The sequence below is a fragment of the Carcharhinus amblyrhynchos genome, chromosome 9 (genome assembly GCF_965287045.1).
Source record: "Carcharhinus amblyrhynchos chromosome 9, sCarAmb.v2.hapA, whole genome shotgun sequence".
In the NCBI taxonomy this organism is placed as follows: Eukaryota; Metazoa; Chordata; class Chondrichthyes; order Carcharhiniformes; family Carcharhinidae; genus Carcharhinus; species Carcharhinus amblyrhynchos.
In genome coordinates this window covers 63,272,249-63,300,113 of record NC_137332.1, presented here as the reverse complement: position 1 = coordinate 63,300,113, position 27,865 = coordinate 63,272,249, and the positions used below count along the sequence as shown (strand labels likewise).

Sequence of the window (27,865 nt, the reverse complement as noted above, 5' to 3'; positions counted from 1 at the left end):
GCAGAAAGCTGAAGTAGAACAAAATCATACCATAAAAGTAGGCAGCACAAAAAAAGTTGACCATTCAACTTGTCATGTCTGTGCCACTTCTTTATTTCAAGCAATCTGACTTACACCAATGCCTATTCTGTCTGCTACATCATTGTGAAGTATTTATCTCCTTCTGCCTCACTGCATCCTGTGGCAAAGCATTCTGAGGGCACAGTGGTTAGCATTGCTACCTCACAGCACCAGGGACTTGGGTTTGATTCATGGCTTGGGTCACTGTGTGGAGTTTGCACATTCTCCCCGTGTCTGCGTGTGTTTCCAATGGGTGCTCCAGTTTCCTCCCACAGTCCAAGATATGTGCAGGTTAGGTGGATCGGCCATGCTAAATTGCGCCTTAGTGTCAAGGTGACTAACTAGGGTAAATGCATGGGGTTATGGGGATAGGGCCTAGATGGGATTATAGTCAGTACAGCCTTGATGGTTCGAATGCACTTCTTCTGCACCTGGAGGATACTATGGATTCTATTATTCCATGCCCTAACAAGTCTCTGCATAAGTACATTTCTCTCAACAGCTTGTCTCACTCTTCATGACCACCTTAAACTGACAATCTTTTCTCTTAACTACTCAAAAAGAGGAACAATTGGGTCTAATCTATTCATCCAGTGAAAATAAAATTTTAAAAATCACCCCTTGGCCTTCTCTCCTGCAGTAGAAGTCACCCCACTATCTCCAGTCTTTCTCCTGTAAGTTCTCATCATGGCCACATCCTGAGGAATCTAGACAGTTGTCATTTTCTTCCTTTAACCGGGCACAAAGTTTAGATGATTCTCAGCCAGTGTTCCATATAAATCTGTTACCTCACTTTGCTCTGCAAAAAGCCAAGATGCTCCCAGTTATGATTTTGTGAGCACTCTTTGTAAGAATTATGCATTTGCACCCTTACGTTTGTGTGCCTTCAACTCTAGTGTTTGAGAGCAATCTGTAATAACTGGAGCAAAGTACTTGCTTGCACCATAGGTGTTGAGAACTGTAGATAAAATGTGTTATCTTAGTGCACCTGCTCCCATTTTAATTTTCCCTAAGTACAGATGATGTACTGGTCCTGGATTAGATTTTCATTTTAAATCTACTCTGAACAAACCCAATCTCTTTTAATTTACAATCGAGGAGTAAACTACTAAATAGTCATTATCTAAAGCTAAATGCCAACTCTAAATCAAAATGATGTTTCTAGCATTTAAAATGTCTAGCATATAATGAGATGAATAAATCAAAACCTTCTCTAGGGTGGGTCCAAGTAAAGCTTTTTTTAAATTCCAATTTAATCAAATGGACCAGATTTGGATTAGTTCTGGATCTGATCTACTTGGGCCCAGATTTGCGCTCATCCTTAATATTGAGGATCAGGAAGAACATTTGTCAATGAATTAACATGCTAGCAACCCCTTCATTGATTTTAAACATCTAACAGAGACCATTGCCATATTTAAAGTTACATCTGTTAACCAGCACAGCATTTGTCTGTATTATTCCTGGATACACAAGAGACAAATTTATTTTCAACCAGTCACATTTAAATACTTGTAAAGTCAATTTGAGCCACTTTCATACAAATGATTGCTGAAATAACCACATCCCCTCCCAACAAGAGAACCTCACCTAAATGAACCTGGAGGCATTCTTAAAAATGATCTGTTTCTACATAGCTAGAATTGTTTTTTGAAGGAGACAATTGCAACATATTTTGATGAATTAAAGGCATATTATCTTAGTTTACATTCTGTGAACCACAGAGAGGATTGGGTTCAGGAAGGGTTGAAAAGTCAACAGGCTCTCAAAAAAAAAGTGAATCAGTGAAGAAAGGCCCCTCCTGATTAAACAAAAAGGTAGTGAAGGCCCAGGTTGAGATGGGATGATTGATTTGAGCAGTGTGTTGCTGGTGTATCTGCCGCCATGAGGAAAGTTGTTTGAACATGCTCAGGAACTTGGACCAAAGGGGGCTTGGAATTGTAAAGTGGATGTCTACACATCCTCTTTCTTTCATGTTTTAAAACATCCTCTTTTGTTTGCCAAGGATTGGAAACTCCCAGCACGGAACAGTGGTCAAAGGCTGAAAATCGCTGTTAAATCAGGAGGACAAAAAAAAACAAGCTTGGGAGGGGGAGGCGGAACGGGGGGAGTGGGGAAGGCAGAAGCAGCAAGTGGAATCGCTTTGTGAATGAGGAGACAGGATGTAAAGCAGCTGGAGGGTGTGAAGCTTGTAAAAACAGGACCCTGAACACTTTGTGCATCTTAAAATGGGACACAGGATTTGCTGGCTGAGAGTTCAGCCATTCTCTGTTCCCAGAGAGCAGGTGAAGCTGCAGCAGTTGGTCCAGGTATACTTCAAGCACAGAAATATCCAACTCCTCTTATTACCCCTGTACCTAGAATCTTCATGTCCCTAAATGGTCAGAGTGCCTCTAAATGATCTGACTTGTATCTGGCAGCTTAAAAATGTTCACATTTAATGCAGGCAGGATGGATATAAAAGCATGTCTCCAGACAATATTTTGAGTGAGCAGGCTGAATACATAAAGGCAAAATGTTCTCTTCTCTTTTCAGGTTGCACCCTTTCAACATACAGCTTGGAGTCCAATTTAATGTGGCTGTAAAATGAATCCTTTAATAATACTGCCTAAATTGTGTTGTGTTCCAGAAGGGAGCAAGAGATCAAAAAGTTCCAGCCAGACAGATGTTCTAATGAAAGGTTTGTTTTTTTTCATGATTCTAAATAGAAAAGAATGCCGCATGGGGCAGAAGTCCAGGCAGGTGGAATATCTTTCCCTCTTGCTGGAATGCCAGACACCTCCAATGCGTTCTCTTTCGGAGGCGCCCATGACTCACATCACCTGTTTTATGGCAGACGTTCTGTCTGTTAGACGGTAAATAGCAATTACAGCAGATGCAAAGTAAATAAGAGGGGAACAAGATTCTACCTTCCATTTGCTTTAGCTTTGGGTCAGGGATAAAGGGGCTGAGCTCAGTCAGTTCTCGCTTTTCCAACACAACATACTAATCTGCGTCTGTGCCTCCAGGGCGAGTATGCTGGATAATATGCCCCACTTACTTAATGTGGGACTGACAGTGATGTCCTCGGTCACGTTGTTCTTCTGCTTGAATTAACCGCTGACCCAAACTCATAGCGACTTGAGTGGCCTGGAGGACAAACAAGTGGAATTGCGTGTCAGAACATATTTCTGTAATTTCATCATTTTAAAACCGAGGGTGAAAATAGCATCCCATAAATATTGCAGGCGGGCATTTGTACTTGAAGCTGAATGTACAATCACACTATTGAGCTAGTAATTAGTGTAACGCATAAACTTAAAAACCTATGATATTCCAAGCACTTAAGTTTTACAATAAAGAGAGAGTCAAAGACAAAGAGCGAACTGATGCTTGCCTCAGCGTTCAACCTGCACAAAATGGATTTTTAGTAGTGATTTGAATTTTAGCTCTCAGCGGCCATTGTTGTTCAAAGGAGAATTGTCCTGCTTTCCTCCTCCCTGTGGGATTTTGCTGGCAACAGTGCACTCATATTCATGGAAAAATTCAGTCTATTTGCTTTTGTCTCACTATTAGCTTTCAGGCATGTCTTGACGAGAGCTCAGTGCTGCTTGAGTTGGTGGAGGAGGGGACAGGCAGTCATTTGTCAAGCTCTCTCAACCTTGAAATTTCTGTCAACTCAGCACCATTTGAGGGGCGAGCAAAGGGGAATTGATGATGTCACCCCCGAATCATAATTTCCAGAAACGCTCCCTTTCGATCTGTTTAGATAGGAGGAGTAATAATGAGATTACTGATCCAGAAATGTTATCTTCTGTGTAATTTAATTAAGACAGCCGGCGCTGAAAACATCTGGAAACCTCTGAGAAAACTTGTGGGAGTCCATCAATCAAGGTCTTCTCGGGAAAGTCACAAGAATGAGCTAATAAAAGTGGGAATATATCCCACCAACCCAGCTTGACTGTGACTGCACCTCCAACCTGCTGGGCCTCACCTTGATCCCATATCTCCAGTCTCCGCTTTTACTTCAGATTTCCTTGCCTCCATCCCTGGTGTCTCTACTCTGCACACCAACATCTCACAGGGCAAAGGCGAGACCCCTGCAGCTTACGGCCACAGTAAAGCCACCCACTTTTGGGCTGTTTCGGTCTGGAGGTGAATTGATTGACTGCTTAATGCAACAGGTCAATGAACGGTTATTGTCACATCCCGCTCCCAGAAATGGAATCCCTTAGGTTCACAGTGCATTAAGTAGGGAAAATGATTCCCTGTAAATAATTAACAACTGGGAGTGGCAGATACTTGGAAGAATCCAAGTTTCCTCCCCCTCTGTTAAACAGTCACGTCCACCACACTGTTCAATTGTTTCCTTCTGATGAACACCCGTGATGCAACCTCATACTATGGTCCTCGGGGCAACGTAGAAAATGGAAGCATGTTGCTGTTTTGAAAATGCAATTTTAAACGTGAAAAAAGAGAGCCTGGTGCAAGTTTACTTGCAGGCAGGTTAAAGGCATCCGTCTTTAGTTGTTCAGCTATTCTACTGACACAGATAACATAACCTTCCACAGTTCACAGCAAGTTCTTTGGTTTCTTTCAGAACCACCCAGGTGGCCAACATAACTTATGATTCTATGAATGGAATTTTCTGAAACACTCCCAAAAAGATTGTTCCTGGCACCTGTTTAGCTGATGCTGGAAGTCACCATTAAAAGCAATCTGATCTGGAAATATGGACTCAAGTGGTTCCTTTTTTTTTTGCAGCAGGATGGTGACACCCAAGAAATATCTTTTGTCTTTTATGATACCCAGCGATCTCCAGAAAACTGCTTTTACAGAAGGTTTCTCTGATCTGTTGGGCTCTCCATAGGAAATGCGGGATCATCAGTTGTAGAAACCCCCAAAGAGATCTAATTCCAATGGAAGGGCTCTCATTCACGAGCCTACTTTAGTTATAACAAACTTTCATTTCCAAAATTTTGAGTTAGTGTGAAATGAGTGTTTTCTTGATTATATGGATTTCCTTGAATTCAATGGTTTTCCAGTGAAACTCCTTTGTTGCTTTAGCGAAATGTCTTTGTTCTGGTGGTTGTCTTTCTCAAAGTCCTCGGGATATTTTTCCTAGGCACCCTGATTACACTGTGCAGCTACTTATTATGATGGAAACATGCCTGTGGTTAGCAGCAGTTTTTGTTGGTTGCCTTATTACCTTATGTCATTTTATTAAAGGTCACATTTAATGACCGGATAAGAATTTTTTTTAAAACTGCTCAAATAAAACTAGTAAATGCCCTGCCCAGCCTCCAGCCTTACCTAGCAAATCAGTGGAGTACTTTATCGATTGTGGGGGGGAAGGGGGCAAAACGTTAAGTGTTGAATGCAATGTGAGCATTAGAAATCAGATAATGTGGAACTGGAGTGGTTGTCATTGTAGTCACTGAGTGCTTGGGTTTGTGTTATGTTATCCACAGGCCATGCTTATTGCCCAGTGGTGTAGCTGATCACTTAGGGTGGAACAGCCAATGCCCAGCTCATGATCTTCCATCTATGACTCCAAACCTGATGGCAATATTTCCATCATGTTCTGTGCCCAAATTTTTTTTTTTTAAAAAACATACATAGGATTACAAAGAAATTGCAGCAGAGCCTGACCATGCAGTCCAACTGGTACATGCTCCACCCAAGCCACCTTACTACCACCACATCTGATGCTCTCAGCATATCCTCCTATTTCTTTCTCCAGTGTATACTTATCTGGCTTCTCATTAGATGAGTTAGCATTAATATTGAAAGCAACATACCATCTTAAGCCAACAGCATGTCAGATAGAATTAAATCCTTGTAAAATCGACATGGGCAGGACTAGTGGTACCACATTACATTGATAGATAAATCTTGACAGTGCATTCTCAGTAATTGTTACAATATTTTAAATCAATTTAAGTCACATTATTAGATCAGTTTAGTTAAGTTGGGCCAAATCAATCAATCATTCTTTACCGTGTCAAAGTTGCTGATGAAAATGATGGTTGGGCGGGGGGGGGGGGGGGGGGGAGTGGGGCGTGGTGAGATTCTCTGGCCTCCCCATTTGTTTCTCATAGCAGGAGGCAACATGCCATTCATGGATGGTGGGACCTTCTGGTTCCACTGCTGTCAATGGTATTTCCCAGGGAATCCCCAGCTGGTGGTGTACCATGGCAGGATCTTCTGGTCCTGCCAAATCTCTTTACCTAGTACTTTTAACTGTACACATCACACAACAGTAAACTGAATAGTGTAGAAGAATTGGTTCATCCATTCACTAGTGTCAGATATACTGGCAAAGGTTTTTTTATTCTCCAATTAGATAGAGTAGATTGTTCTTTGTGCTGTTTTGTCTTATGCACCACATGAAGAATTGTGTTGGACCCAAAATTATTATTATTTTTTTTTTTTTACACACACACACACTTTTCTTCTTCAATTCTCTGTCCAAAGGCAAATCTGAACACCATGGGTAATGCAAGGAGGCACCCCAGCCAGAACAGGGATCAAACGCCCTCCCCCCCACTGTTGGTTCCAATCTGATCCAAGTGGGTCCAAGTTCCTAAGATAAACTTGCAATATGTAGTCTGGACCTAGGGACAGTGATGGAAAAAGCTCCAATTTCCTTTCCATCATCATGTTGTGACTAGGACATCTCCTACTTTTACTACCTGCCATTGGTGTATGGAGGAAGGATTTTCCTGGTTGACACACAAACTGTTTGGCTGTGTTACGAACTTGCTTCCTTGGCCATCAAGTCCTGAAGTGGGACTTGAACTTGGGAGCTTCAAGCTCAGAGGCAGGGATGCTACCCACTGGATCACAAAACCAACTCACTGCTTCATAACCAAGTTACTTTATAGATAACATTGAAGTGCTTAGAAAGTGGCAGTTATGTTAGTGCCAACAAGTACATGAGTGTACTGTCAAATGATGTAGTAGCAAATGTGAAGGATGGAAAGCATGCAAGAGGATTTGTCTTCCTTACAGATGTGATCATCACTAATCAAAACAGCTATATACAGCCACCAAGAATAACCAAATGTCACCATGGGCAACTTTCAAATCAAATCAAATTAATTTGCATTTACACAGCAGTTGAGCTATCTTAAGTCTAACATTAAAAAACATCCTAAGGAAAAAGTTAGTGATTATACATCACATCAATTCAGAATGTGAAATGCTCAGAAACACCAACATCATGAATAACACTAATTTGAAGTGTAGAATGAAGCGGTTTAAAATAATATTGTAATAACACACACACAGCTGTTTGGGGTCTATGATGGCACAATTCAGGATTGTGCTAAATTCTGGAAATGGAGAGGGACTTTGGTACGTTGAGGGTAGGGTATCTCAGAAGGATGAAAAAATCTCGTTTGTTTTATAGGCTGAATTTTATGCTTCTAAATTTACAACCATTTGGTGGATATTTAAAAAAATCCAAACTGAATCCTAGCATGTAATTGTAGTCCTAATGTTCCTTCAAGCTCCCCCCACATTAAAGTAATAGGAGCCTGATACTCAGGGTCATATTTGTACTTGTTCCATACTAGAATGTCTTGGCCTATTCAGCACTGTTCTTATCAGTAAGGGACAATTGACATTTGGATATTGTCTTGCCTAACTAACTACAGGTTCAATGGTTAAGGAAAAAGCCTGAAGGTCAAGTCCATCAATCTTCAAGTCTAATCAATTTTCTAGACAGCATGCTTCTAGTCTGCAATCTATTTAGTCACATTGAAAGATATTCCTTTCCACATACTTTGTCCTTGTTTACCAGATGAGTTTACACTATATATCTTCAAAATGTCATTAGCCGTACTAATGACAAGGGAGGGAAAAATGGACACTCAGACATTCAAATAAGGCATAATTAACTACATGATCAAGGGTAATCAGCATTCCAATTAGTCAGTCACTCAGACCAAACTAAAACCATTGCAATAAACTTTATTTTAAATATAGAACGTAGGCATTACGCAAAAGTGATCTGCAAATGGAAAAAAAAAATCAAACGCCACCCTAAATAAGGTGCAAGATACTTTGCTTTGACAGGATCCACCACGTAATCTTTACTGAAGGCAGGAGCAACTTGCACAAATCCTTATTCACATTGATAGCATTACAAAAACTTGAAGGATTTGAAACTAAAAAGTCACCTTTGAATTTTCAGAAGTAAGCATGTGTAAATGCTAATGATGTGGAGATGCTGGTGTTGGACTGGGGCAAACACAATAAGAAGTCTCACAAAACCAGGTTAAAGTCCAACAGATTTATTTGGTTCTCCCATTTACCTGATGAAGGAGCAGCACTCTGAAAGCTAGTGGCTTGTGCTACTAAATAAGCTTAGTGTTGAGACTTCTTACTGTGAATGCTAAATGATCAGAGTGAAAGATTAGGTCTCTTAGGCTCGTGTATCGCAACAATATTTTACTGCTTTACATCCACAGACTGCTCATTTGTGACCTCCCTCATACACCACTGTTGTCTCATCTTAGTCAGATGTTGTAAATTAATACTTAAAATGCTTGAGATTTAATTGAAATGAAACAGATTAATATTCCTTCTAAAATAGGTAGAGGCTTGACTGGAACAATAAAACCAGCATCAGCAGTTGGGTCAAAGGGCCTAGTTATGTGTTGTAAAAATATATGTTCCAAACTTTATCATCTTTTCACTTCGATTTATTTGTGCAGTTTCAATCCTCTTCACATGTCAAATCCGTTTGTTCCCTCTTGATCTTTAGATGAGGACCTGAAACTTGATTGTGTAAACTAGTGTTACACGATACTAGTTCCATTAATTCTGCACTAAACTGGTGTTATATAATGCCAGTTAATTCATTCCATGCTGAAGTGCTTGGTAATGGTGTGCACAAGAAACCTGCTCCACTACCTCATCACACACCTATAGCCTTTGCAGATCAAATGATAAGTCCATGCTCAGAAGGAAGAATGTTGTGTCACGCTGGTTTACATAATCTTGCTTAAGCTTCTATTCTAAATACATTATTGATTTATCCTGAGCTTTTAATACTGGCTAAAATGGTCACTGGACCTATTCTAAGTAATCAAAGATTAAACAGTGGACCAAGTATGACAATAGTGAAAGAACAGCATGAGGTGACATTCTACGAAATCTATTTCAAGGGTTAACTTGCTGTACTCAGCAGGAACTTTCCTCTTCATTTCTAGACTAAAATTTAGCCAAAATTAGTTGTGATCCGTGTCAAATTGATGACACACAAAAAGACATTTTAGCACAGTAAATGTAACTGGGATTTAGTCTGTCCTGAGATTAATTAGATGGAGTTATTTTATTAGGATGTGCCCATGCAGTACACAGGACTATGATATGTACATAATGGCTAAGTTTAAAATGAAATGTTGCCTTATAGTCCAGAAAGATTTCTCACATCTTCAGTTAGCCAAAGGTCAAGTATTGGAACAGTTTTTAATCCAAATTCATGGCGTTCTGCTTCATGAGAACACTGGCTGAGAAAGAAAGGAGTTATTATACTGTGACCCAACATATAGTTTTATTAACCTCTTGGGAACTGAAGGGGGAATTTAAAAAAAATGTTTAGTTTCATTGTAGAATACCATGTTTAAAGTCTTCCTTTTTGGTTTCAAACATTCTTCTGGTTCAGCTTTGCAATACTCTGCACTGTTAAGCATAGAGTCAAGTTTTGCAGATGTTGTCTGATAGGAAACATGTGGCTATCCTGAAACCAGTGAAGGACATTCTGTACTTTTTAAAAGAGCTCTGGATCTACAAGTGCTTTCAAATAACTGCAAAATGGTATGGAGGAGGGAGAAAGCAAAGTCCTGAAAAATCAGAATTCCTTCTCACTGTTGCTGTTTTCACTGAACTGTGTAAAATTTATCCTTTCGGCTGCAAGCTGTTAGACAGAGAAAGCACGCGTTGTTCCATGCATTATTGACAGCCTTCTTTTATTTTTCATCTCAGCAACAGCCCCAAACCAATGAAAGGTAGCTTTGTGTGGTTATAGCTGGTTTTAGTTTAAGCTTCTGGGCTGAAGAATCCTTTTGGAAAAAAAAGGACTGTATTGACTAATGTAGTCAAAGTCATGTAACATTCTGTGTAATGTTCCTTCAACAACTTGCGTTTTACAGTACTTTTCAATGTGACCAAAAACCCAGGTAAAAGACTGGCAGTTGGTTGCCTCTGGCTTAAGTAATAATTTGCATAATTTTGCAGACTGTTGTTTTCGATTATGAGATACACAAAAGGATGGAATGCAATTCCAATCTTGGAAGAGTTGCACGAAGAATTATGCCACAATTCCAAAGATGAATCCAAGATGACCTGCTGGATTAATTTACTTTAAAAATCCTGGTAATGGCCTTGCACCTGGCATTGTAGTTAAATCAAAAAAGTGACCCTGCCCTTTTCCCACATAATAAATGGAACAGCCTTGATGGACAGAAATCAATACTAATGCAGTGGGATGACTATCAAGTTCCCCTGCACCCCTCCCCCCGCCATAGTGCTGGTAAATCCACCCTAAATCAGTTCCTTTATTTTTAACGCAAAATTCGTAGTTCAAAGATTTGGTGATATTGGCAACTATTGTAAGGGTTGAGTGTGTAGGGTTTGCAATTTGTGGCATTAGAAAGCTGTTCTGACCAAGTTCATTAACATTAATCAGGAAGGTTAGGAAGAACAGGAGGAGGATGTGCTTTTATCCTTTATCTGATTTGTAAAAAAGATTGGTTATAGGAACCATCGCAGAATCAATCGACCCCTGCTCCTCCACTGCAGTGGGAGATGGCAGTACATTTCAGCAATAGCTTGAGCTTATGGCTGTCAATGAGCAAGAGTGAACAGTGGACTGAAACACTGCAAATATTTCACTTTAGACAAAACAATTGGGTATGTTGAACTTGGAATGCAATTCCCACCAGCCCCGCCCCAAAAAAAGTCAGATTCTGTCTGAAAACCATCACGTTTCTCCCAGGCAGCTTCTCCTCCAGATCTTCTGACACTTTGTAAAGAAAACAAGGCGGGGGTGGGGGCGGGTTTTGCACCATTTCTGCGGGAAGGACAAGGCTGAGTCCAGAAATTTGGGCACCATTTTTTTTAAATGACGGGAAGCCCCCAGTAGGGTTCCCTGAAGACCTTGCTAGTGGTATCACCCCGGGGCTATTCTCACCCGAGCCCTCGGCACGGCCATCACGACTGGTTTGTGTTTCTGAAGAGCAGTAACGATTCCCACTGGCATGATGTCACAATGCAGGGGGAGGAACACATGGGGAGCACGGAAGTTACAGCATAAAGCCTTTCTGCGCATTTGAATTTAAATTGTTGGAAATCAGGTTCATGCCCTGGGCATGATCTTGATGATTTTGTAAGTAGGATGGGTTGGGGGAAGGTCTCAATCCGAGATTTCCCCGCTCAAGTCCTGTTTCAGCCCTCTAGGTAGAGTTAGCACCTGAGCGGGATTTGCATCCACATTGAAGGGGCGGAAAATTGCACGCTACAAATCTGCAAAAGGAAAACTTCAGAGCGCTGCAAATTTGAAAAACTACTATTGTCTTCGTAACTGGTGATGGAAAAATTTGTTACATGACGACGACTTCGGTTCTGAAAGTTTTGCATGTTCCGCAGATTACAGGAAGATCTGAGCCAAAGCTTTGACCCAGCTTACTGCTCAGTTGATATTCAATACTTTATTCCCACAATGATGTCTTGGCTAAAAGCGATGGGAATCCAATATATCAATTAAGCAAACTTTTGACTATTAGCATGAGACTTCTTAGCAATTTGTGGTTAATATCAAAATCTGTTCATTAAGATTTATTTTAAGTTGACTTCCTACGGAATAATCTAATAGCCATAGTTTTAGTAGCCTTTTTGGCATGAAGTCTGATGAAAAGTCAGTGTGGTAATTCTATACTGTTACTTAAATTTCTGTCGCAGTATTCAAGTACGAATGGAGTGGCCCGTGATTAGAGAACTGAGATCCACACTGGTTTAGTGGGTTCCACTACATATTGTTGAACAAAAAGACAATACGCAGCTTTAGAAATCCTTTGCAATATAATGGATGGTACAATGAAAGCTAATACTGCAGTTTTAATTTGATTTCTTAAAAGATGCTTAGATGGTACAGTTTTATTTAATTTTCTTCCTTCCAGCCAGCCATTTCCTGTTGTTTTTAATAAAACTGCCATACAAAGAGGTCAGTTTGACTGATATGGTTGCTGTCATGCTTGATGTTTTTACTTCACTTTTTCTAAAATAAATACGGGTGTCAAATAAAGGGTCGAGTATGAGCTACAGTATGACAGTCCATATCTGGAACTTTTTCTCTTAATCGTTTGCTTTCTGTATCAGGATATTTAATTTAAAGAATGTGACAAATTATAGTTATCCTGTATGCCTTTGGCTACTATTTTTGCAATGCAGTGACATACTATGGTATTTCAGACAGTTCTCTTCACCCAGCTGAACAATATAAAAAGTGGGAAAGGATGAGAGAGTGTTAAACAGGACGAGGTGAAATTTTTCATGCAGATGCTTGGGCTGCACAGTGAAGTGAGCTGGTTGGAGTGGACATCTTCTCATCTGTCTCTACCCTTTCACTCAGGAGTGAAGACTGATTGTACTGGAAATATAACTGAAGTTCATTCAAACCTTTTTTCAAATTCTTGTTTCTTTTTTTAAAAAAAGGGCTTGAATTTCAAGAATTCTCTGAGGAAAAACTATAAACAGCCAGGTCAAAATCCTGGAACTCCGTTCCTAACAGCATTAGGTTCCAACAACACAGACTGCAGCAGTTCAGGAAAGTGGCTCTACCTTCTCAAGTGCAAGTCGGAGTGAGCAGTAAATCCTGGTCTAGCCAGTGATGCCCACATCCCATGAATGATTAAAATAAAGCTTTAGGACTTGTTACTATTGCCCCATGGATGGCTCAATTAGGGGAGGGGGGCAGGAGATATGCCCTGCCTATTGAAATAGATGAGGAAAATCATTGGCATATAGTCCTTGATCTCAGTGGAGTAGTTGTGAAATAAACACCAATATCCTTTTGGTGGGGAGGAAAGCAATATTGGCATCCCTGCCCACAATTACTATCCTGCATCAGCATGGTGTGCAAATTAGGGCAGGTTAACTGCAATGCTCCCTTAGCTACATAGTGCACAAAAACCCAATCCATGCGCTAGTTTGTGGGGGATGATGATCACTTGGGAAATGGCTGTTTGCTTGTTCTGAATGTATTAAGCGTGATTTGACTTGTTCAGAAGACAAAAGGGAGTAAAAATTAAAAGCAGATTGAGTTTATATCTTACGACATCAATGCAAGTGTATTGATGTCTGATGAACTTGCTCTTCAATTAGCCTGGGCACACTCATCAGCTCTTCAGAACACCCTCAATGTCACTGCCTTCCCTTTCCTGCTTTGAAATAAAACACTAACTTTGCCTGTACCTGCACACAGTCAGTTCTGCAACTTAAAAGCCAAATTAAAAAAAGCATTGCTTCTGGCCAAAAGCTTCAGGGTACCCAAAAAGTTGATTCTTGTAATGTACAACCTCAAAAAATAAATTATGATCCACAAACAGGAAACTGAATACCCTGGTAGAAAGGCTAATGAAAAGACTACGTGACCAGGAGTGGAACTAACGTGCAAATGAAAATGGGTCGAGCTATACAGGATGCCCCTCAGTCACAACCCAAGTTATTCATTACCTTGCATTTCCACAACATAAACCAGCAATAGGGAAAACCTCAAGCTGAGGGAAATCACCACATTTTGCCACAGACTGCTCTTGTAATTTACAAAATTCAGTTGAGAAATGAGTGCAAGTTTTTTTGAATTGTCAGGAATGTGTGTTTTGATTTTCTTGAGATTTATATATATTTTTAAAACTTTAACCCATTGAACTGAAATGTTAATTATGTATTCTTAAACTGGGACAATGAATAAAAACATACACCGTCTAATGGTTTAATGGCAGGTTATTCAGTAACCCTCGTTGTCTGACTGGGAAAACTGACTGTGTCCCTGGTGCAGCACACTATCCACATATTCTGCCCTGAAGAAAAATTCTAAATCTGATTTTAGTTAAGCATTTTTCATTTCTATCTGCCCATTTCAGTATATTTTCCATATCAGTGACAGCAAAAAAGCTGTGCATTATTGCACTAAGGCATGGGATTAATGCACTAGACGGAGGAATTTTCTGACATTAGGTTTAGATGGAATGACAGAGCTTCGGTGAAAAGCTTTCTAGACAGGTCCGCATGTCTGCCACAATCCAACCAGACAGTCAGGCTCACAGCATGTCTGAACTTTTGATTTTAAATGCATCTCTTCACAGAATTCAATTGCTGGCTGCTCAATTATTGATTGTCACGAGGTTTGGCTTCATCTTCCAGACAGAGGGTGGCAAAATGGATTACAAGGAACACATTTCTAAGGAAGAAATGCATCAAGATTTGCTGTTAAATCAAATCCGTGGTAAAAACGTATTGACTTGAAACATGCCCATTAATGGCATCAAATTAATCATTGTGAATTGTTGGAAATGGGTGGATGGGAGTGGGTGTTGCTTGGAAATAGGAAACAATTCAATAGTGCCAAGGTAACCAATTTTTGTCTAAGGTATTCTATGCAGATTCAAAATGTTCTTGTTCAAATTCCGTAGGTCTATTTTTGTGCAACTGCCCCATGTCAGGGGGTTGAGATTGAAGAAGTCTACTTCATTGGGAGCTGTTTGATGAAGTAATATGGAAATTCATACATTGTTGCACTCTTAGCGTGAGTTCTTACAAAAGGCTGATCTAAAATTTATAGAACATCTAGAAAGTTCTGGCCAGATAGTTTGAGACTGGTGGAGAAAATGAAAAAAAACTCCAATCCCAACAAGGATTTTTCCAGACGCTGGTGACATGCAATGGACATCTTCCACTTGATCTGTCCAACATTAGGTGATGAGTGATGATGACTCCTTCCAGCGCCATGTTTGATTTAACTGAACAGAATATTTGCCATGGTAACAACCTCCATGCTATTCTGAGCCAAGTTTGGCCTCTCCTACCCACGGGGGAAGGGGATGGGAGGCGGCACTGGATAATTTTAACCCTTTGCGAACTGTGGCTTGTGTTCTAATGGAATTACTTTGCAAAATTATGTAGCTTTAGTGTTGAGTTTTCATAAAGAAATGAACTAGCGAGGGCAGCGAAGGTAACTTTCCTAGCCTGAAAAAAAATAGCTGGTTAAAATTCCAGCGATTAAACTCCTAGGGTGGAGAGAAAACAAAAAGTTGAGCTAATAGTAAAATGATATTTGACGCATGGGCTGATAACAGGTCGATGTGACCCTCTGCGGAGCAGATTTAACTATGGCAGCATCGTGCACTGCGTCTGGCTTAACGTTGTTTGCGTAGGGGGTTTGTACAGCTGTAAACCTCTAAGACGGCCCGCGCACCATCATTCGGTGGCTGAAACCCATGCCTTAGCATCACAATCCTGCTCAGTGTATGCAAAGGCAGCAAGCAAGTGGCTGCACCTGGAGTACAGAGCAGCGTGTAAGTAAGGGCAAAAGGCTGACCCTGGCTAGGGCACTGACTACACAGACTTTGCGCTGTATGAAAGGTCCAGACAACCCCTGTGGATTCATCATGCGACACTCGCCTTTCTTCTTTTCCAGACATGGTAATCCAAAGAATATACTTAAGATCACCAGCAGCGTAATTATCCACCAGCTTCTCATTCCCCACCCCCACCATCTCCCCATCGCGTTCAGTATTGGAAGAATTCCGAGCATTAATAGGCAGTGCTTTTTTTTTCCCAAAACAAAGATTAGATTTCACAGGAACCTCTTGTTATGACTACCTCCTAATTCCATCAAACCGATCTAAATCCGCATTATTAGAAGCTGGAGTCTGGAGAGATTGCAGATGCTCTTTGGTGCTTTGATAGCAGAACTAATACAGTGAAAAAGGCACAGCTCCTCTTCGGGCATGGCGATGATTTGTTTCAGCTGTCAAGATACTTTTTTTTATCATTTAAAGCCGACTCTGGTTGCAGGAGTTCTTGAAGGGATATATCTTTTGTTTGATTTCCACCTTGCGATAAATCAACGTGCAGTGCCTTCCAACGTCTTCGGGCACACCTGGCTGCTTGAAGGTTATGTAAATGACGGCTCCTTCTCGGTGACATTTCCCTTGTTACGTTCCACAATAGATGAAGTATCTTTGCCCCACCCCCCTATCACTTCAAATCAAACAAACAATCTATTGCCCAGCAAATTACTCGTCTGTCTGACAGGCATTCAAATCCAGGTAGCGGAGGAAGGTGTAATAAAAGGAAGGGTCCTGGTAATAGACACTTGTATTGTAAGGCTTTTTTTTAAAAAAAGGCCATAAGTTGCGGCAGCGCCGTGTTCTTTGAAGACCAAATTGTCTGTGTGCACTTGAGCACAGCTGTAGCAAGATTCAGTTGTTCGCCACAGAAGAGGTTAAATTCATTCCTTGGTGCGAGTCATTTGCTTTCAAAGACCCAGTCAGGCTAGCCAGTGAAGTAGGTATTTTGTCTGGCAGTGGTGATATGGAATGCCTGCTAAGGTAGCAGCAATTCTAAAAGGTCCACTATTGATAGTGTCAACCTTGGGTTATTCCAGACACCCTTTAAATAAAATGCAAATAGTGGAGATACACCACTCTGTGTATGGCGGGGATCAATTTACTGGAAAGCACTACGATCGCACGCTTCACTCAGTACGAGTGTTTGTATTTGGCGGTTATTAAGTATTTCTCTACGCGCAGACATATACCCTCCCTTCCAACCCCTGTGCCCACCCCCATCTGAAACAAAATCAAATAGCTGACAAAGTTTTGAAGCTAAAAGCCGCATGTCCAGAACAAATAGCTCATTAGGACAAGAGGATTTTATCTTATTGTCGCAATACTGAAAACAAGTGAATGAATTCACTGGTCTGTTCCAGACATTCCCAATCAGTTTGCCCCCCCCAAGCACTTCAGTGTAAACGAGTCGTCAGCAATGAAACAGCCCTGAAATAAAGTACGTCAGCATTGCAAAAATATTTAAATTTTTGTACAGTTTTTTTTCCGCCGCGGCTATTGCAGATGAGACAAAGACCGGCTTGATCCCGTTAGCCTTACAATGGTCCCAGTGATTGCCACACGATCCCTTCCTCTGCATATGGTCAATTAGTATTGAAAATACTCAGCTGATTCCTTCTGCTGGAAATTTTAAGCAGGGCCTTATGAGCAGGAAGAATGATGTTATTGAAAGGAAGAATCTCATCTAAATAAGAAAAGGACACACGGCCATCTGGTCTGGTCAAACTCTGCACAAAGTTTATGGCGATAGTTATAACGGGCGGGGCGAGCTTACCGGCGTTATGAGTGTGGACGCCTCAAAAATTAAATTAATCTGTGCATTAAAATAAAATGCTCAAAGGGAGGGCTGGCTCCCGTTTACTGCTTCAGTTAGCTGTCTGTGGCATATGGAAGCCCACAGTTGCCGCTCTCTTAGTGCAGTAGAACAGACTCGTCATGCATTGCGTGCAGGCTCCTTGATTGTAGAAAAAAGCTGGCTGCAGGCCAGACAGGCGAGAGCTCTGATCATTATGTCTAGCCTTCAGGTGTCTTAGCTCACAGTGGGTGGTGGTGTTGAATGGGGAGGGTGGGGGGAGAGCAGGGAACGGAGGAGGAGCTGTGGATGACATGATGGCAGACAAAGAAAAAGACAGAAAAAAAGCTCAGCTCAGGAAAAAAAACGAACATATTCCCATGTTAAATGAATGTATGTATTTGATATGTCTCCCAAGAACGAAAGGCAGATTTAAGATCGTCTGTGTAAAGAAGTCCAGATTGCTTCAGGATTTATTGAGCACTGCTCAGGGCTGCATGCAAAAATATGTAGGAAAGATTAATTAATGTAAACAAAAAAAATCCCTCCTGCTTGCCCTTTGTTTGAATTTCAAAGCTCTTCAGCTGTGCCCCTTGAAAGCTCTGGGCTTTTTCAGCTACTCATTGTACAAGCTAAACTCTGAGTTGGCTGGACAGGGCCGTACCCCCTCGTCATGGGGTCAGCCGAGTTTGTTCTACTTAGTGCTTGCAGTGGAACTGATTGGACACGGTGAATGTGTTATCACAAGCAGCATACTTCATCTCGTCCTGCTCCCTGAATAATGCAGAGGGTTGCCGCTGCTTAAAGGAGTCTGTGCTGCAGTCAGCAGACAGACAGTTCCCTCGGGCTGTCTACTTTCTCTCCCGCACCACCAAGCAACCAACGACACCACCCCCCCAACCGTCACCACCCTCCCCAAAAAGAATGATTTAAGGTCACTGTATAGTACGTGAGTCGTTTTCAAACTTCAAATGTTCCTCCAGGATATTTATTTGTCATTTAAATAGAAATCACACAATTGCCAAATCTTTTGGAGCTGTGCGGTGAAGCAGTCTCTCAAGGCAAGCGTATTAAAAGAAAATACTTACAGTTCAGATGCTAGAATAGACTCTTATGAATATTCTTCAAGCTGTACAGTGCCGCGTTTAGTTTTACTACAAGTTGAGAAGGAAAGGAAGCAGGAAGTTCCATTAATTATACAAAGAAACAAGCTTCAGTTTAAAGTCACTTTAGTCGGGCACTTGTGTGCAGACATCCCAGTGCTCTAGTATTGCTTCTATCTGCTGCACTGAATTGAACTATATAATACCCATGTGAAAGACGGGGGAAATGTAGTCACGTGAAACACATTGATGCACGCCATTGGCTCAGCTGATAATCTTTAAGCGAGACATTTTTTTCTTCCATTGGCCACACTGGAAGATTGAAGGCATGCAGATCCTCCCAACCCAAGCCTCTTTTTTCCCGCAGAAGAATGACTGTGTGGGAGTTAGACTGACAGGGGAATTAGCTGGGAAAGGATCTGAAGCCATCATTAGGCAGAGGTCAGAGGAGGAGGAATGAACAGCTTAACTGGTATAACAGTGACTATCTTTTCACGTCATTGTTGTTGGCTTATGAATGGCTAACCTGCGGACAGAACGAGCGGGATTGATCAACCCAATCCTAAACTCTCATAACTTTCAAACAGCAGAAAACTCAACTGCAATCTGGATTAAATCAAATGAGATCGTATAATATATAATCATTGCATTGTAAAATATTATTCACCAACCCAGGAGTCTTACATTTTTAAATTGCTTTAAGGTCATTAGGTTACGGGTTGAATTTGATTGCAATTTTATTGGAGGGTAGTGTAGTTGTAAGGAAGCTGAAATTAAGAAATGTTCTTACAAATGAGCATTTTTGCCTTTGAGGATCAAGGCGATACTTCCATCCTGGACTCCTAAGGTAGGGGCCTTTGTCACCATTTAACTGGCTCATAAAGTGAGTTCCAGAAATGGGGCAGGGTGGGTGGGGCACAGCTCTTAACAGAGGAGATAAAATTGGTCCTCATCAATAGCAGGCCACGTCCATGTTTGGGGAAGGGTGGAGCCTGCAGTTCAGTTCAGGAAGGTTGGAAACCTGTCTTCAGGTGGACCTTCCCAGTCGACATCTGAAGTCAGAAACTAGAACACTGGCTGTGTGTTTGGCTTTGTTCTACCATGCCGATGGCCAGTTGTGCTCAGTGCCCAGATGAGCTAAGTCAACCCAAACCAGCAAGCATGCCTTGGAAAGAAAAGACAAGACAAGACAAGCATCTTTATAATTTCACAGCCTTTGGACATTCGACCTCACATTATAGCTAATGAAGTACTTTAAGTTTGGCCATTCTTGATATACAGAACACAGTGGTCAATTTTGCATGCACAGCAAGACCCCACAACAGCAATGAGATAGGTAGCCAGAAAAATCTACTTTGGGTAGTGTTTGTTGCAAGATATATATTGGATGGACACGGGAGAAACTTGTTCTTTGAAATAGTACCATAAGATTTTTTTTACATCTAGTTGAAAAGACAAGATAGAGCCTTGGTTTAACATCTCTATCAAAAGATGCTCCTTTATAGAGTGACCTTGCTACTGCACAGAGGGGCTGAGCCTAGAGCTTATACTCAAGTTGTTGGAGAGGAACAGTGAGCACACAGCCTTAGAGGCAAGGGTGTTACTCAAGACTTCCACCAATGGTCATCATTGTAACACAATGTCATTCTAGTGGCTGTGCCAGTTAGGGGAGATCCTATCCACGCTGTTTTAAATAACAGTGGGCAACAGCTATTCATAATGCAAATATCACAATGACAGCATAAATCCGGTGTGGATCCAGACAAAGTTATTTGCTTTGTTATAAAGATTTCTGCTCGTTTTGGGTGGGGGCAAAAATAAACTTGAACCATCCCCTCAGCGGGTGAATGCGGCTGCAGTTATTGTTTTAACTCAAAACGTTAAACTTATCACATTTTCCAATCTGCAATTTGTGCTGCACTTTTGAAATCTCTGGTGATGAAGCAATGAGGCCACAGGATGAGGTTATGTGCCATTACATAATTATGCCACCGTTATTGCTATAGTTAATGACACTGGCACACCTTCCTTGGCAATATTGCCCGAGGTGCTTGCAGAATTGAAAGGAAACTTCTTCCTCAATGATTTTGTATGTTTTTTGTCAATGCCAGAATTGCACTCAGTTGGGTGCAAGACTCCCTATCTTAAGGCCACACATGACCCATCTACCTAGTGGTATGAGGCAGTCAAATTTTGTGCTTAGTAAGAACAAGGAACGGAAGAACATATTTCTACTTAGGACATTGATTAATACGAAGCGACTCCACATCACGTTTACTTTAGCTCAAAGTAGAATGATGAAGCTTCCTCCTCTTTGCTTTAATTATATCCTTCAATCATTGCTGTGCAAGTATAACATTTTCCATTCCCTACACCAGTCTGAATGAGAATGTCTAGTAGTGTTAAGTCAGAGGCAGCATGTTGTTTGTCAGGAACTGGGTTGAAATTGGAGAAGATTGAACTTCTGTAAAATTCATTCCTGGGATGTGGGTATTGCTGGATAGACAAGCATTTATTACCAATCCCTAATTGCCCTTGAGAAACTGGTGGTAAGCTGTCTCCTTGAATCACTATAGTCCTCAGATGTAGATACACCCTGTGCTATTACACAGGGAATTCCAGGATTTTGACCCAGTGACAGTAAGGAACAGAGATATATTTCCAAGTCAGGATGGTGAGTGAACTGGAGCTGCATTCAACTATACAATTGGACAGTATTTCACTACAATCCTGACTTATGCCTTGTGTTTGGGAGCAATATACTCCAAAGTATATTGTGGAGTTAGCCTAGACCCCAACTTTATTTGATTTTGGCATTAACGTGGGCATAAAGTGATTCACCCCAGGTGTGATTCTATTGCCTCACTTTTTTTAATTAAAAAATTTTTAATAATGCAGTTAGAATATAAACAAAAAACTTAACATAATTTTTACCAATTAAAACACTTAAATCATGACAAAGTATAATTTATAAGTTATCTAACTAGTTCCAATTTAAGAAATATCCCCCAAGACATACATCCTTCTTCAGAACCAATTAGCACCAAAGCAATTATGCTCACATGGATACTAGATTTCCAGCCTTTTAATCCCTCTGAAAAGATACAGACAAACACTTGCCTTCTGACTCCCATCCAGACATTTCCAGAAAAGGGTCTACTTTCAAGTAGCAGAACCCTATATTTACCAGGCAGTCAGGATACCTCAGTTACAAGAAATAAAAGAAGTACTTTCATATAATAAAGCAAAGAAAAATGTTTAATAAAGAACCTTCATTACACCAGCACTCTACCATACTCTGAGCTACACAAGCTTCCTACAGTCCCCAACTGGTTTCTATTTATACCAGGTCAGTTGGTCAGCTGATCACCACATCATTTTGCCATTGGTTACATATCTACTTGGTCTGCTGACTCTCACAGCATGTCACCATTGGTTATGTTATAACAGATTCCTAATAGTCTCATTGGTTAAATTATAACACCCTAGAGAAAGAGATCTATTTCCTGTCGAATACCAATCTCCAGAGAGAGAAGGAGACAGGAAGAAAACTGTTTCTTCTCTCTACATCTCCCAAACAGCAGTTCAACTGGGTTCCTCTCTGTGAGCCTAGCCCCACCTCTTCACATGACTTTTCCTGTCAAAACCTGAATCAAACCTCACCCTGAAAAACTCCAGGGGAAAACACTTCAATAACAACCCTGCATTTGTTCAGATTAAAATAAACTTTTTAGCAATTAGGACCAATTATACTGCTGCAGTAACAATAGGGGCTGCTGAGTGCAGACAAAATGACATCAATAATAAAACAAACTGCTAAAACAAATTCTGCACAAGAAACACGACACAATTACATTTCTTAAAGGCACAGTTTTGTCACACATGCAAATAATGGACAGTTTTTTTGGGGAGTTAGGAGGTGGGTTACTTGCCGCAGGATTCCTAGCCTTTGACCTGCTCTTGTAACCATAGTATTTATATGACTGCTCAATTGTAACCCACAAGATGAGGAAACTGGGGCCATCAGCAATGGTAATCCCCACTGAATGTCAAGGGGTGAAAGTTGGATCCTCTCTTGTTAGAGATGATTATTGCCTGGCACTTGTTTGGTGCAAATGTTACTTGCCATTTGTCAGCCGAAACCTGGATATTGTCCAGGTTTTGCTGCATTGAGACGTAGACTGTTTCAGTATCTGAGGAGTCGTGAATGGTGCTGATTAGTGTGAAGTTTTCAGCCAACACCTCCACTTCTGACCTTATGATTCAGGGAGGGGCTTTGATGAAGCAACTGAAGATAGTTGGCCTGATATAAGAGTCATAGAATCTATAGAATGCAGAAGCAGGCCATTCAGTTCATCGAGTGTGTACCGGAACTCCACAAGAGCACTCTACGTTGGCCCACTCCCCGCCCTATCTCTGTATCCCTGCACATTGATCATGACTACTCCACCTATCCTGCACATCCCTGGACATTAAGGGACAAATTAGCATGGCCAATCTACCTATCCTGCATAATTTTGAACTGTGCGAGGAAACCAGAGCCCCTGGAGGAAACCTACACAGACTCAGGGCTAGGACACTACCTTGATGAACTCCTGCAGTGATGTCCTGGAGCTGAGTTGATTAACTTCCTACCATCACAGCCATCTTCCTTTGTACTAAGTATGACTCCAACCAGTGGAAAGTTTTCCCCCGATTCCCATTGACTCCAGTTTTGCTGGGAATCCTTGATGTCATATTCAGTCAAATGCAGCCTTGGTATCAAGTGCATTCACTTTCACTTCGCCACTAGAGTTCAACCCTTTTGCCCATGTTTGAACCAAGGCTGTAATAGGGTCAGGAGAGAGTGACCTTAGAAGAACCCAAACTGAGTGTCAGTGAGCAGGTTATTGCTGAGCAAGTGCTGCTTGATAGCACTGTTGATAACCCCTTCCACAACTTTACTGATGATCAAGAATAGACTGATGGGGGGTTAATTGGCCGGGTTGGATTTGTCCTGTTTCTTGCATACAGGATATGCATGGGCACTTTTTCATAATGCTGAGTAGATGCCAGTGTTGTGACTGTACTGGAACAGCTTTGCTAGGGGTATAGCAAGTTCTGGAGCATATGTCTTCAGTACTATTGCTGAAATATTCTCACAGCCCATTGCCTTTGCTGTATCCAATGTCTTCAGCCATCTCTTGATAACACCTAGAGTGAATCAAATTGGCTGAAGACTGACATCTGTGATGTTGGGGACCTCTGGAGGAGGCCAAGATAGATCATCCACTCAACACTTGAAGCTGAAGATTGTTGTGAATGCTTCAGCCTTATCTTTTGCAATGAAGTGCTGGGCTCCCCCATCATTGAGGACGGGGATATTTGTGTAGCCTTCTCCTCCAATGCATTGTTTATTTCTTTGCCAGATTCACAGCTGGATGTGGCAGAACTGCAGAGTTTAGATTTGATCTGATGATTCCAGTCTATCACTTGCTGCTTCTGCCATTTGGAATGCAAGTAGTCCTCTGTCGTAACTTCACCAGGTTGTCACCTCATTTTAGATGTGCCTGATTTTGCTTCTGGCATGCCCTCCTACACTCTCCATTGAACCAAGGTTGAGGCAGAAGGGAGGAGGGAATCTTAAACTGCATGAGAGGAAGAGCTGAGGATATTGTGAATCATAGAATTCCTACAGTGCAGAAGGAGGCCATTTGGCCCATCGAGTCTGCACTAACCACAATCCCACTCAGGCCTTATCCTTGTAACTCCACTTATTTACCCCACTAATTCCACCCCCGATGCTAAGGGACAATTTACTATAGCCAATCAACCTAACCCGCACATCTTTGGTCTGTGGGAGGAAACTGGAGCACCAGAAGGAAACCCATGCAGACATGGGGAGACTGTGCAAACTCCACAAAGACAGTGACCCAAGGCCAGAATTGAACCTGGGTCGCTGGTGCTGTGAGGCAGCAGCGCTAACCACTGTGCCACCGTGCCGCCCTTAAGATGTATAGCAATGTAATGTTCGAAGCTCAAGAAAAATAGGCCTCAAAGAAGTGGAAGAAGTACAAAAAAAGGATGATCCAGAAAATTATTTAAAAAGGTAGAGAAGCAGTACAGTGAAGTAGATGTACAGTGGGAATAGTGAAGAACTTCAAATAGTCAGGGTTGTTCTGTCTATACATGACTGTACAAAGCACAGGAAGTAAACTTGGATTACAAGAAGGATTAATTAGAATAGGAGGACACATGTAGTAGCAACTTGATATCAATTGGGTGAGCCTCAGAACCAAACATTTTTTTATAAGATTTTTGTATGGGTGGAGAAGCAACAGAGAGAAGAAGCTTTACTAATTGATGAAGGACACCAATACGGCCTTAGAACAAGGTTGTTAATCGCATGAACAGTGGATCCTGGATACACCAGATTGGAAAACTTAACTTATCCACCAAGACATCTTAAGCTGCCATTCATCATCATCTGCTTGTTAAGATTCATAGTGGGAGTTTGAAATTTATTTATTAGTGTCACAAGTAGGCTTACATTCACACTGCAATGAAGTTACTGTGAAAATCCCCTAATCGCCACACTCTGCCACTGGTATTAATCTAGCTTCAGGCAGGCCTCTCATCATGCATTGTGCGTGGCAGTTAAATTCATACGCTCAGCTTGTAAACTTTGGCTGGGATTGGAGTTGGATGTGTGGGGTGGAGTCAGGGATTCCTTAATCAAAGGCATTTGGGGATTGTGTATCAGGAAGTGGGAGAGCTTGCTGAGAGCCAACTCCTTTCCTTGCTGCCAGGGGAGGTAGTGCCATAGTGGTATTGTCACTGGACTAATAATCCAGAGATCCAGGGTGTTGTTCTGGGGAGCCCATTCGAATCGCACCATGGCAGATGATGAAATTTGAATCCTATAACAATCTGGAATTAAATGTCTAATGATCACCATGAAACCATTGTTGATTGCCATAAAACCCACCCGATTCCCTAATGTTCTTTTGGGAAGGAACATTACCTGTGCACTGTTACCGAGTCTGGCCTACATGTGACTCCAGACCCACAGCGATGTGGTTGATACTTAAATGCCCTCTGAAATGGAGGGCAGTTAGGGACAGACAATAAATGTTAGCCAAGCCAGCGACACCCACTTCACATGAACGAACATTAAAAAACCTCCCCCCATGCACTTATATCCCTATGACTGCCACCCTGTAAAACCACCTCCTCTCCTTCTCCCCCCCTCTCCTCCCCCCAGTAGACTGCACCACGTTACCTACCTATGGTCTGGGCTGCTCAGTGATCCTGACACTCCGGAGCCCGCCCTTCCAGCAGCAGCCACACTCTCCATGTATTCTGCTGAGCACATTTCAGTAGGCAAGACTTACCACCCTCGGGGTCTTGATTCCAGGGAAGACCTGCAAGTGGCCTCACCAATGCCTGATGAGTTTGCTGTTAGATGAACCTTCTCAAACAGGGGCAGTGTGGGCATTTCACCAGCTATCCAGTTGGCAAATAGGAGCCCCTGTCACCTCAGTGAGGTTCAAGCCAGGGAATGTAAAATAAATTCGGTAGTATCAATGTTTAGGAAAGCATTTCATGAGGTATGACATAAGAAGCTTGTTAAGAAAATGAAATTACTTGATATCAAAAGATAAGCCGAATGCTGGCTACAGTAATGTAGGGAAGACAGTGAAGGAGTAAATTATTTGTATGTAGGTAGATGGGGGTTATGCTGAAGTTGTGCTGTGTCAGGTCTTGTTTTGTTTTTTATTTATATAAATTGCTTTGCTGTAAACATAAAAGAATGATATTGAGCTCTGTTGATTAATCAAATTTGGGGAGATATGCTAACTGTGAAAATGATTGAAGTGGATTACAGAAGGACATGGGTAATGTAACAAAAGAGGCAGTTATGTGGCAGATACAGAGAAATTGAAAGTAATGATTGGGAAAGAATCAGCTTATGCAAAACACCAAATTGCATCCAGAAATATTGAATTTTAAGTAAGACCTGTGATTTAAAAAAAAGGCATGCAAGTAAAAAAATGCTGAGGGTGTAGCCAGTTACTGGTTGAATTTCTGATGGCTTATACTCTGAGACTCAATAGAACACCAGCTTGTTTACAGCAAAAAATACTTCTGAACCATGCAGAAATTAATTGTCATCTCCAGTGGGGACAATGGGAGATCATAGGAGATGAGTATTATTTCATCTAAAAATATCCTGTCCAGACGACTCTGTGGAATTTGCCTTCCAAGAATATAGACTGGGATAGAAGCCAGCAGAAAAGCTGTCCCAATGTGTGTGTGTGTGTGTGTGTGTGTGTGTGTGTGTGTGTGTGTGTGTGTGTGTGTGTGTGTGTGTGTGTGTGTGGGGGTGAACCAGTGCTGTGGTGTCAGAATGTGTGACACAGAAGAAGTCAACACCCCTACAAAAACATTTTGCAGGTATATCTCTATTTCTCTCTCTGATCATTGAAGTAAGCCAAAGTGACCACAGCTGAAATGGAAATAGGGAAGCTTCTCTACCAAACTGCAGAGCACCAGAATCTCAAACCCACTTCAGATGCTGGAGTCAGCGCTACTGAAATCAAATTGCAATGGCCGCAACACTCAATCATTTATTCTTCATGAGTCAAGAATTATTTGTATACTGACTTACTTTGGACTCAATTCTCATTTCCAATCTGTATGAACGTATATGCTTATGTTTTTATCATGTTCTTGCCTTTATTTATGCTATATTTAATTCAAGAGAGGTTAAATTGACTCTTGTTAAAACATAAATATTGGGACTGGGGAAAGGGATCTGCAAACCCGCGAAACAAGATTAATCTTGTTGCGACCAGCAGAGGGGGTTGAAGAAAAAAAGGGAGTCCTTTCATCCCTCTTCACCTGGGGCATAACAATCTGGGTATATCCCAGACCCCAGCCGGATGACAATAAATTGAGGAATCTCGCCATGTTAACAAATTTGGGGGACCTTACTTGGGGACCGGTTGTAACAATATATTAGGGAAAAGAAATAGTGAAGAAAGGATACCTTAGATGCTGTGAGCAGATGGAGTAGATAGATCGAGGACTATGTAGATAGTTAACTATAATCTTATATGTAACAGGGCCAATAATTAGAAAATATGTTCTAGACTGAATACATGATTGGGATGGGATCATATGGGTTGAGTGGGATATAAAAGCAGGTATTATTATTTGCATACAATGTTTATTAAGTGTCTAATGGAGTATCACATTAAGCAAAACCTAGAAAGACCACTGGAATTATATAAGAATGAGATATTATA

At 41.3% G+C, this 27,865-nt stretch overlaps 1 long non-coding RNA gene across 3 annotated transcripts in view; it reads right to left on the bottom strand.

The window, feature by feature from the left end:
- Positions 1-18,762, bottom strand: part of LOC145347887 (uncharacterized) — a 75,564-nt gene extending 56,802 nt beyond the window's left edge. For all 3 annotated transcript variants that reach the window (XR_013887871.1, XR_013887872.1, XR_013887870.1), the window contains exons 1-2: positions 18,561-18,762; positions 3,101-3,189 (exon numbers count right to left, since the gene is read on the bottom strand). This is a non-coding gene — a long non-coding RNA (uncharacterized LOC145347887). The remainder of the gene's footprint in view (positions 1-3,100; positions 3,190-18,560) is intronic.
- Between the last annotated feature and the right edge of the window lie 9,103 nt (positions 18,763-27,865).